The sequence below is a fragment of the Crinia signifera genome, chromosome 1 (assembly GCF_055691185.1).
Source record: "Crinia signifera chromosome 1, ASM5569118v1, whole genome shotgun sequence".
NCBI classification, from domain to species: domain Eukaryota; kingdom Metazoa; phylum Chordata; class Amphibia; order Anura; family Myobatrachidae; genus Crinia; species Crinia signifera.
In genome coordinates, this window is record NC_139217.1 from 189,334,081 (window position 1) to 189,346,386 (window position 12,306).

General features: G+C 49.1%; 1 protein-coding gene across 2 annotated transcripts in view; it reads right to left on the reverse strand.

The window, feature by feature from the left end:
• Nucleotides 1–12,306, reverse strand: part of RAP1GDS1 (Rap1 GTPase-GDP dissociation stimulator 1) — a 162,721-nt gene that overhangs the window by 101,977 nt on the left and 48,438 nt on the right. The window lies entirely within an intron of this gene.

Sequence of the window (12,306 nt, forward strand, 5' to 3'; positions counted from 1 at the left end):
TGTTAAATGGTCCCCCATACTCAACGCCACCCCCATGGTATGCGTCCTCCGACCTTTTCATACCCCCACTATCCACATCGGCGTGGAGTTGATTTTAGATAGTGTGGCGCCCTGCGAGGGGACACTGACTTCGCTCGCCACGCTTCGGGCTCGTATTCCGTGTGCGCTCACTACGCTATCTAAAATCAACTCCAGAGAGTGCCATAATGACACCATGTATGTATTTAGTCAGAAATTTGAGCTGGTATGGCACCAGGGCATGTTTTGGTTGATTGTATTGTATAATGCCGCTCCTGCACCTACTGTAGAGTAGACACTCTTATTTCTCCCACTACTGCGCACTTGACCCTATCCAGTCATCAAATCAGTTGCAATTTCCTGTGCTACCAACAGACTTAACATCTGTAACCTCTCTCGCCAATGGCATTGGTTGGGGTTCTGAGCAGTGTAGATCGGTTCAAAGAAAACACAGCATGAGCAAGCACTCACTTCAATAGTATTAGCTGAATAGGTGGCCTCCATTGAATACCCCACGGCGGGGGTCCGAATATGTAGCCGTAAGTGGTAGCATTCCAGTATTTAAAATGAAGAATGCACAGATTATGCCAATGTTTCGATATTTAATCATATATCGTCATTGGCTACTCACTAAACACCACTCAGTCTGTACCAGAGAGGTCAAGCAATAACTTTAGCCACACAGAAATTAGATTTCAATATGTACAAAATGACAGATGAAGCGCTACAGAACTTGAAGTGAAAAAAAGTTGCGGCTGCTGCATTATTGATCATCATTCACACAAATTTACTCAGTCATAAATGTGGCCATACATCAGAAAGACCAATCATTATTGTGTCCAATTTCCCTTCAACTCCCCGGAAGTCCTTGGTGGTTTTTGGACACACAACGTGCTCACATTCTGTCATACAATCAATCTGCTGCATGATTGAAGCTTCATTTAAATAGGGGGCTGGCCTACTAGGATCAAAAGTATAAGAGTACCAAAAATCTATTTTTTTAAATTACAGGTTGCAAGCAACTACCAATCTGCTCACATCTGCTGTGTTATGCCATTATTAAGTAGCCCTAATGCAGCAAAACTCTGAAAACTGTTTTCAGAGTAGTGACAGAATTGTGCAAAAGGACGTCCACCGCTCTCTTCAGCCACCTGCCCGTCTGCCGCTTGGAAACTTCTGTGGCTCACAGTGTCTTCACTGCCACAGGCCACCCGGATGCTGCACCTCTCTTCTCTGCTAGCCAGGGAGGGAGTGTCACATGACTCTGGTTGTATGAGCCATCTAAACACAAATTGTATTCGCTTAAAAGCACATGCAATCTTCTCCCAATCCCAACTGATCTGACGTCAGATCAGAGGACCAATCCTCCAATATTCCGGGGCCGGCATTGCATGATTGTGAGCACACAATCTATCGAGATTGTATGATTGGGTGCAATGTCTTTATAATGTATGGCCACCTATACACAGATGTACAAGTGTTGCCTACCAATTTAATAAGTGCAGTGTTCTTAACCCTTTGAGTGCCAAGTGAATTTATCAAACTAGGTGTGAAACTTACCAAGCAAACATTTTTATTAGTCATACTGACCTGTAAGGTTTACTTTATATAGGAAATATATAAATTAAAACAATGGTGTAAAAATAATATAACAAATGTGAGCGACAGGCATTTCTAGCGGATATCTGGAACAGCTCTCAGATGATGGCACTCAAAGAGTTAAGCACTTGTGTAGTCTGATTTTTTATTTTTTTTTATTTCAGATACACATTCAAGCAAAAAAAAAAAAAAATGCTTAGTGCAAGATGAGTTGAACAGAACCTGGCATGCCAATAAGGGCTGTGTGGTGTAATAATGTATGAATAAACATCAAAGTATAATTACCAGAATGGTCTGCATGCATGCATTGTACACATACCAATACTATAGATTGTAAGCTTGTGGGCAGGCAGGGCCTTCCTACCTCTATGGGGTGTAGTCAATGCTTTCTACGAACTGTCACAGCTTGCAGGGTCAGTATTCAACTGACCAACCTGCACATGCAGTTTCCCCCCTCACTAGGTTTTTAGAGTGAAGGGGAAACGGCGTGTGGCGCAGCTAAAACAGCGAGGTTTGCGGCTAAATGCAGCGGGCTCCCTGCATTAGCCGGGAGCCTCTCTGTTTAGAGGAATCCTCGCTGTCCTCTGGCAGCAAGGATTTCCCCAGCGCGTTGAATAGGGTGACCGGCCGGCGCGGGGATCGCTTGTTTACACAGATCCTCACCGTTTAACCCCCTTGCCGGTCGCACTGAATATACCCCAAAGCCTGTGTGTTTATCACAGTTTACAATTGTAAAGGCACAACAGAATTTTCTGCGCTATAGAACAGTTAATAAATAAAGGGAATCTATATTCTGGCCAAACAAACAATATTCCATTCATATTAGCATTGCTCTTTTTGCTTTTACCAAATATACTAAAAGCACTAGAAGGGTTGAGAATCACTGATCTAATTTATCAGAGCAGAATGAATTCAACAAAATAAAGACAGAAAGTAACACATTTTCAGATATTGCGACAGCAGACCTTAGGGTATCTGGCATCATGTAGAAACACAGATCGGCTCTGAACATTGCTTTATTACATTACATGCCCATCACATGAAAACTACTTTAGCAAAACAAAAGCAGCAATTGTGATGTATTGTGTTGCTTTGCAGCGATTCCTGTTTAATAGAATGTTGATAAGGTAATCCTGCCTCTTTCTAATTAATATGCTAGTCCACAAACTGCCTCAGAAAAGTGAGGCCTCCAGCATAATGGCTTCCTCATGTCTTGAAAAAGGCACTTCACACTTATTATAAAACTGGCCACACACCGAACATCCTCATGTGAACAGGATGATGGTAATGATCAGACATCCAGATGACTGATCAAAATGTAATGAGAAGATGATCGAGCTACATAATCCATCGTCAGTTAGGAGGGGGTGCACAAATCATTTCAGATTTGGATGCAAATGGTAAAAAAGCAACAGATATGAAGGGGGAGCAATAAAAAAAAAAAACAAATTAAAGAGACCAGGGGCAAATTTGTGGACAATGTATGGAATATGATTATAGTGCACAGTTGAAACAAGAAGCCAAAAGAGACACAAAGAAACAAACAAAATAGCAAACAGGCCATTTAAAGATCCTGACAACAACAAATGTCCAAGGTGAGTATAAGGGCTATTTCACAGATTCCGGCTCCTGCCGGGTGCGAAAAAGCCGTGCCGCACACAGTAGTTGTTAATGGACACTATTGTGTCCATTCACACGGGACAGCCACGGCCCAGCCGGATCCCAGCACTGGAAGGGATGGCTGCCATACCCTCCATTCTATACTGCTGTGTGCTGCATGGCTTCCTGGCCGTACGGGTTTTCGCTGCCCGGCTGGAGCCAGAGTGTGTGAAATAGCCCTAAGGGTTAAACACTACTTGGAGGATTAACCTTTAGGTTAAGGTTGTAGATGGAGACTATTTGCGATAGGATTAGATTTAAAATAATTACTGGGTTCTGTCGATATTGTAAAAGGTTCCAATAAACTAAGGCAATAAAAAGCGTCCCAAATCACACATTCAATGCGATGCACAAGGGGGGGATCGTGGGGGACTTTGGCCTAGAGCAGGCTCGTCCAACCCGCGGCCCGCGGGCCGCATGCGGCCCAGGTCGGGTAGTAATGCGGCCCAGTGCATTTTATAGAAATTCTAAATATAAATTATAGGGCAACTCCGCCCGCAGCAGCGTCTCCGTGCTGGCCGCGGCACTGTGCCCAAAGTAAAGATGGCCGCGGCCAGCATCGAGATCTCCCAAACCTAAAATGGCCGCGGGAGCGCTGGTGTGCATGCGCAGGCGCACTCAGCTGCTCCCGCGGTCCGAAGGACGTCTGTGCTGGCGCTTCCCCCACGTGATTCATCCCAGCAGCGTGCAGGGCTGGATGATGATCTGATGGGTGGCGGCGGCAGGAGCAGGCAGCCAGGCCAGCGGTGACTTCTCATACCCCCACTACCATCAGCTGTGGTGAGTAATCACTACAGGGGGCATTATGAATATAAGTGGCATTACCAGGGGGCATTATATTCATAATGCCCCCTGGTAATGCCACTTATATTCATAATGCCCCCTGGTAATGCCACATATTCATAATGCCCCCTGGTAATGCCACTTATATTCATAATGCCCCCTGGTAAGGACATTTATATTCATAATGCCCCCTGGTAATGCCAGGGGGCATTATGAATATAAGTGGCATTACCAGGGGGCATTATGAATATAAGTGGCATTACCAGGGGGCATTATGAATATAAGTGTGAATATGCCCCACACACCTTGATGATGATTATTAATTAATGAGCATCAATGTGTGGGGCATATGTATAAAGGAGCTTCATGCTGTGGGGCATATGTATAAAGGAGCTTCATGCTGTGGGGCATATGTATAATGGAGCTTCACATTGTGGGGCATATGTATAATGGAGCTTCACATTGTGGGGCATATGTATAATGGAGCATCACGGTGTGGGACATACAGATAATGGTGCATGACAGTGTGTGTGGTATATGTATAATGGAGCTTAATGTGGGGCATATGTATAGTGGGGCATGTGTGTCACCTGGCACTGTGGGGGCATGTGTGTCACCTGGCACTGTGGGGGCATGTGTGTCACCTGGCACTGTGGGGGCATATGGCACTGTGGGGGCATATGGCACTGTGGGGGCATATGGCACTGTGGGGGCATATGGCACTGTGGGGGCATATGGCACTGTGGGGGCATATGGCACTGTGGGGGCATATGGCACTGTGGGGGCATATGGCACTGTGGGGGCATATGGCACTGTGGGGGCATATGGCACTGTGGGGGCATATGGCACTGTGGGGGCATATGGCACTGTGGGGGCATATGTGTCATATGGCACTGTGGGGGCATATGTGTCATATGGCACTGTGGGGGCATATGTGTTATCTGGCACCCTGTGTCAGAATGTGAATTTTTACTCATTCCCTGTGTCAGAATGTGTATTTCAGCTTATTTTCTGTGTCACAATGTGAATTTTGGCTTATTCCCTGTGTCACATTGTGAATTTCGGCTTATTCTCGGTGTCAGAATGTAAATTTTGGCTTATTCTCAGTGTCAGAATGTGAGAAACAATGTCAAACATCTCACTAACTTCATTTCCAATTAAGTTTAATATGTTAACTATGTTGTCTATGTTTTTTTTGGATGATCAGGTATCGTTACTGTTATTTTATTTTATGTGCGGCCCAAACCAAATTTTCATCTTCTAATGTGGCCCAGGGAAGGTGAAAGGTTGGACACCCCTGGCCTAGAGTATGGCCAGCTTATGTGTCAGGATTCTAAAGGCTGGTATTTTGACACCAACCGCTACTACAATGTACAGTCTCTGCAATCTTTTTTTTTCCCCGATGCTATGATTTTTACCTTATTTTTCTATCAACTCTTGTCATCTTTACCACCTGAAACTCTACAGTGGTGGGTTTGATATCTCATCTAAAGGCCCACACACACTAGAAGACATTGGCACTTAATCATTCAGAAAGGGCTTCTGAATGGTATTGATTACCCAAGGCTGCCAATTATTTGGAACCCACATCCCGTGTGTGTGTGTGTGTGTGTGTGTGTGTGCGCCCTATAGCGATGGAGATGTGTGGTCTGTTCAGTTTTTTGGCACATGCAGTCTAGATAGATTGCCTGCACTTGCTAAAGAGAGCACTGGTTAGAACAGATCGCTGAGCACACATATGTGTGTATAGGGCCATGTGTGCCAAGCAATTGTGACAGTGCCCCTGTACGGTGTGGTGCAAGATGGCGTACCTTAATCTGGAGCTGGTGACGGCGGCGGCTTCTGGATTCTTCGCGGCTTCTGCTGGGGAACCTGTGTCAGGGAACGGCACAACCCAAGGGACCCACAGAAGACAACTCTACCACGATTAGCAGCGACAATAATTTATTTACTAACACACGGATTGACCGCTGCAATATCTCAATGACAAATGACAAGAAGAACAAATATCTACAGTAAAGCATACAATCAAACAATAATCATTCTATCTAGCAATCAATTTAAATGGCTCAGAAACCTCAATATAATCTATTGGCAAATGAATCAACATACACAGTCACGTGTCAACATAATGGTCCCACGTCGACATATATCCTCACTTTGAATTAGGACCTAACTTAGTGTGCACACTGACTACGAGCATGGCAGAGCAAATTAACAATCCCTTCAATAGGGTACAGGCGGGTTCCCGTTACCTAGGGCAACCCCCTGCTAGACATACAACGAAGGCTGTAGATATAGGCTAGGCAGTGGTGGCAAATCTGGCATGCAGCCAGAGGGGTGTTGCAGGTGTCTCTGGGCTGCTAATGTCGCAGGGTGATCAGCACCCCAATAACAGTTGTCCCCTATGCAGTGGAGAGCCACTTCAATAGCTGGGTAAAGTGGGCCAATGTGGGGTGCAGGCCAGCCTGGGGGTAGGGGAGCTCCTGTACCTTAACTCTCAGCTGCAGATGCCAGCTCCTGCTGGTCATGACTCTTCAGGGTCTCACTCCTCTCTGGGTCTCTCACTCCTCTCTGGGTCTCACTCTGCCTGGCACCTATCAGCAGCACCTGATCTCCTCTTCAGTGCAGCACAGGGGAACAGCTTCTCCATTCACTGTACACACGCTGCTGGGCTTTCTCCTCTCTCTGCCTGAGCCTCTCCCTGCTCCAAGCATGTCTTCTCACTCTCTCTGTGCACAATCTCTGCCTTCTCTCCACTGCAGCAAGTTTTCTCTGTCCCGTTCTGCTGGCTGACCCCTGACCTCTCTGCTTCCTGTCTTCACACACTCCAGGGCAGCCAATCAGGGGAATGTCAGGTTCTCTGCACGTGGATGTGAGCTGGGTCTGTTAACCCCTCACATCCCTGCAGTGTCTATGAAGCTGCAGTCTTTCCTAATAGCAGCATTGGCTGCCATTAAGCCTTTTTGAGGGCACAGGGGCACTCAGAGTGGATTGCCACATACCTCCCTGCTGGAAATTTGCCTGTCCGCAGGCAACTTAACCTGGGTCAGTAGGTTCCTGCCAAAAACCTCTCAATGTCCATGACAAGACATTTAACGGTGAGAAAGAAAACAGGTGAGTACACATACATTCACCACAAATACAAATTACTGCCTCCCTATCACCTGATATCCAATGTGGGCTCCCCGTGCCAACCATCCCTCCGCCACAGGACCTCCATCCCTCTGCGGTCCAGCTTCTCCAAGGCTGTCAATGGATGGCGCCCACTCTCACGATGTACGCATCTTTAGGCATGTCTCACCTCTCGAACTTGCCTCTTCGACCTCTGTATCGCCTGCTGGATTCTGAGGGCGAATTCCTCTCCTGAGATGGTCGTATATTCACCACTTGTTACCGGCTTCCCACCGATGAAACAGATCTTGGCCTTGTCTTCTCTCTCTGGTGCTTCTACCTTGGCCTTGGATTCATGCAGTGGCACCACTGGTTCTGCTTCTGGTGGCTCTACTGTCTGCGTCACAGCCATCTGAACCACGGTCTCGGGGCTTCTCTGCTGGTCTACCATTCTTGGCCCTAGGTTCGCCACCCGATAATCGGCATCATCCATTCTAGGCACGTACTCTCTGGTTGGCTCTGCAAGAGGCCTAGTCGCTGCTTGCTGCTTCTGGTGGACTACCTCACTCCACATGACCGGTTTCTCACTTGCCCTCGTGATCTCAGGTTCTGGTGGGCGGGGCATCTGTCCTGGTCGAGGAGGGTTGCTGTTCACTCTTTCTTTTTCTAGCTTGACCTCTCTCAGTTCAGCTGTACTTCCGGTGTATTGGTGGTATGGTAGAGGCTCTTTACGGTGCGGGTAGTGCCACTGTTGTTCTGGGGCATGTCTGTTGCGTAGCACCGGCGTTCCATTCGGCCCCGTCACTTTTGCGGCCTTGGTGCCTTTCTTCCCGCTTGTTAATTCGAATTCGACGGCTTCACCATCGCTCAGGCTCCGAAAGCAATTCTGGGGGTCTTCGTTCTGTATGGCGGTGTAATGGACATAGACGCTACGCCCGTTGTCTGCACGTCTAATGTATCCATATCCGCGCGGCACATCAAACCACAGGACACGACCTGTGATCCTTCTTGGGCCGGTTCGCGGCCTATCAGTCATCTGCGTTACACCGGATGCTCTTGACGTGTTCTGGAACACTGCCGGTGGACCTCTTCTCCCATGCCATCTCACAGTCTGTGGGCATACATCGGCTCGGTCACGGTGTAGTCGTTCCGACCTCCATTGGCGATTCTGTTGCCATCTATGCCTTCTGCCACCTTCACGTTGCTGTCTTTCCTTTTCATCCTCCGCCCATTCCTGACGCATCTCACGGATCATCCTGGTCATTTCGGTCATCGCTTCGATGATGGCCCCAATCGAGTTCTGATTGGCTTGGGCTGGTGGAGTGGCGGTTCTTCGCATCTCCAGCGGTTCTATGTACTGCGATCGCCACATCTTGCCGTTCACAGGGGTCTTGTGCAATCCTGTTCGTAGACGCCACGTGTGACAGTGCCCCTGTACGGTGTGGTGCAAGATGGCGTACCTTAATCTGGAGCTGGTGACGGCGGCGGCTTCTGGATTCTTCGCGGCTTCTGCTGGGGAACCTGTGTCAGGGAACGGCACAACCCAAGGGACCCACAGAAGACAACTCTACCACGATTAGCAGCGACAATAATTTATTTACTAACACACGGATTGACCGCTGCAATATCTCAATGACAAATGACAAGAAGAACAAATATCTACAGTAAAGCATACAATCAAACAATAATCATTCTATCTAGCAATCAATTTAAATGGCTCAGAAACCTCAATATAATCTATTGGCAAATGAATCAACATACACAGTCACGTGTCAACATAATGGTCCCACGTCGACATATATCCTCACTTTGAATTAGGACCTAACTTAGTGTGCACACTGACTACGAGCATGGCAGAGCAAATTAACAATCCCTTCAATAGGGTACAGGCGGGTTCCCGTTACCTAGGGCAACCCCCTGCTAGACATACAACGAAGGCTGTAGATATAGGCTAGGCAGTGGTGGCAAATCTGGCATGCAGCCAGAGGGGTGTTGCAGGTGTCTCTGGGCTGCTAATGTCGCAGGGTGATCAGCACCCCAATAACAGTTGTCCCCTATGCAGTGGAGAGCCACTTCAATAGCTGGGTAAAGTGGGCCAATGTGGGGTGCAGGCCAGCCTGGGGGTAGGGGAGCTCCTGTACCTTAACTCTCAGCTGCAGATGCCAGCTCCTGCTGGTCATGACTCTTCAGGGTCTCACTCCTCTCTGGGTCTCTCACTCCTCTCTGGGTCTCACTCTGCCTGGCACCTATCAGCAGCACCTGATCTCCTCTTCAGTGCAGCACAGGGGAACAGCTTCTCCATTCACTGTACACACGCTGCTGGGCTTTCTCCTCTCTCTGCCTGAGCCTCTCCCTGCTCCAAGCATGTCTTCTCACTCTCTCTGTGCACAATCTCTGCCTTCTCTCCACTGCAGCAAGTTTTCTCTGTCCCGTTCTGCTGGCTGACCCCTGACCTCTCTGCTTCCTGTCTTCACACACTCCAGGGCAGCCAATCAGGGGAATGTCAGGTTCTCTGCACGTGGATGTGAGCTGGGTCTGTTAACCCCTCACATCCCTGCAGTGTCTATGAAGCTGCAGTCTTTCCTAATAGCAGCATTGGCTGCCATTAAGCCTTTTTGAGGGCACAGGGGCACTCAGAGTGGATTGCCACACAATGTGTGCTACCTAGATCTCTCAGCACAAAAGTTAAGCCACACATTGCCCCATGATAAAGCAACAGGAACAGCGCACTTTCTGGGGTGGGGTTGGTCTTGTGCTTAGTTTCACCAGAGAAGGTAGTATTTCCCTGGCACAACTTCCCTGTAGAGGGACCAGCCTCAGAGATAGTGCTGGGTAGCAGGGTAACAGAACCTGGTTCAGTGAAAAGTCAGGATAGGTGTGGTTGAGGGAGAGAAGGGTTGGCTCTCAACCACACGGCTCCAATTCAGGTTTTTGTACCTTCATAGCCACAGCTGGGAATTGGTCTGATTGCATTAGCAGGGAGTAAGGGGGTTATTCTAGTTTGTTCGGATGGGGGAATTGATGTTTAGCGCATGCTCAGTGTTCACATGCTAATGCGTCCGTGCAGTGGCGTAGCTACAGGGGTCGCAGCGGTCGCAGATGCGACCGGGCCCCTGAGCCAGGGGGGCCCAACCCCCACCACTGTCCTGGAAGAGGGAAGCGAACAGGACGCAGTCGCACCCGTTCCCAGTGCTGCTTTGCGGGCCCGCGTGCGTCGCGCTGACGTCACGCGGCCAGGCCCGGCGACAGGGGGGGGTCAAGGGGGACAGCCGTCCTGGGCCCCGCCGATCTGAGGGGCCCAAAGCATCCCCGTTCCCATAATCCCCAGAGCCGGATTAAGGATCCTGAAAGTGCCCCCCCGCACAGATCGCTTACCAATCCAATCTGCGCCGCGCTGCTTTTCCGACCCGTACCATGGCTTCCTGCTGCCATGATTGACAGCCGCCGGCACCAGCTACTGGGACAGGGCAGCTGAGCGACGGCTCAGCTGTCCATTGGTGTTTTAAGCAGCAGCCTGCGGCTCAGTGATTGACTGAGCGCGCATGCTGCAGGTAAGAAGGAGGCGGGTATGTGTAGACCTGTCACCTCACCTCACCTGCCTCAGCGCTTGAAAGTCCCTGCAGAGGATTGCAGCGGAGTGCTGCTCAACAAGAGAGGAACCATGTGCATGCCTGTCAGCAACAAAAGTAAGACTGGCTGCACTTTATTTTACTACTGTTTTAACCTTTACTCTGGGGCTTTATACATGTATATATGTATATATGGTCTTCATGAGCATCTAGGGCTCCATGCTTTTCTTTCATTTATTCACAGTTCTTTTTAATGTATTCATATATTTTTCTAGTGACAGTTTTTATGATGATTGGATGCATTTACATATTTGTGCATTTTTCATATCAACAGTGTTCATGATGCCTCTATTCCTTGTGGTTATACTATTGTGAATATTCGTGTTAAATCAGTTCCTTTATGTATGTTATTTTCTTACATGAAGTTCCATTTATGTCCATACCCATGGCTTGTTTTTAAAAATTGTATACGGTTTTGTTTGCCTTGGTAGCCATGGCTACCGTGCGGCAGTGGTGTGACGTCAGTTGATGTGCATCCTCCGCCCAGCGGTGGGCCTGGCTTCCGGCAGCACGTGTTGTTTGGCGAGGATATAAGGTACTGTGTTTTTTCATGTTTTTATTGCCTGAAGACGATGTGCTAATAAAAAAATGTATGTGTGTATATCAGGGCTCGACAAACCCCGGTCGCCAGGTCGCCACGGCGACTAGAATTTCTTGTCTGGCGACCAGATCCTGTGTGGTCTGCCCGTCTGCCGCTGTGTGTCAAGGAGTTAGGACGGACAGTCAGTGTCCCAGCTCCTGCCTAAGGGGGTCACATAGCTGCGGATATCAGCGGTTATAGCACACATTTTACCCTGAATTCCCCCCCCGGGGACTCAGTTTCACAACCTGAAGGGGTCCCCGAGGACGCGCTCTGCTGCAGCTGTGAGCCGCCAGGGAGCCAATCACTGCAGCGGCCGCTCAGCAGCCAATCACTGTGTGGCCGTCTGGGAGCCAAGCTGGAGTCCCTCCTCCTCCTGTGCCCCCTCGGCTGCTGGATGATATGCAGTGCACCGCGGTGATGGTGCGGCAGCGAATGAGTGCTCTCCCTGCACACTGCAACTGCCCTGCACTCCCCTCGGCCTTCCTCAACCGCGTGTACACACTGGGGGATGACAGGTAGAGAGGGCAATGTATAGTTTACAGAGCCGGGCAGGTCCGGCACCCGGGAGGAGCCGCCCACACAGCCCGCCGCGTCCTCCTCCCGCATGCTCAGACCCTGGCAGCCGTGCCCAGCTCCCATGAGGAGAGTTACCTGCAGTTAATGGCTCTGCAGCTGTAGTGCAAGCTGGAGGAGGTGGTACAGCCTGGGGGCACCTTAGGCATGTGTGGGAGTCGGGGGGCTCACTCTGTGTATGCTCATATGTCCCTGTGACACTATATACTGGGGGTCCCTGTGACACTGTGTACTGGGGGTCCCTGTGACACTAAGTACTGGGAGGTCACTAGGTTACTGTAGTATACTGGGTCTTGCTATATACCAAGGGTCACTGCTTTTTACTGTGGATCATGGTTGGGACTGGAG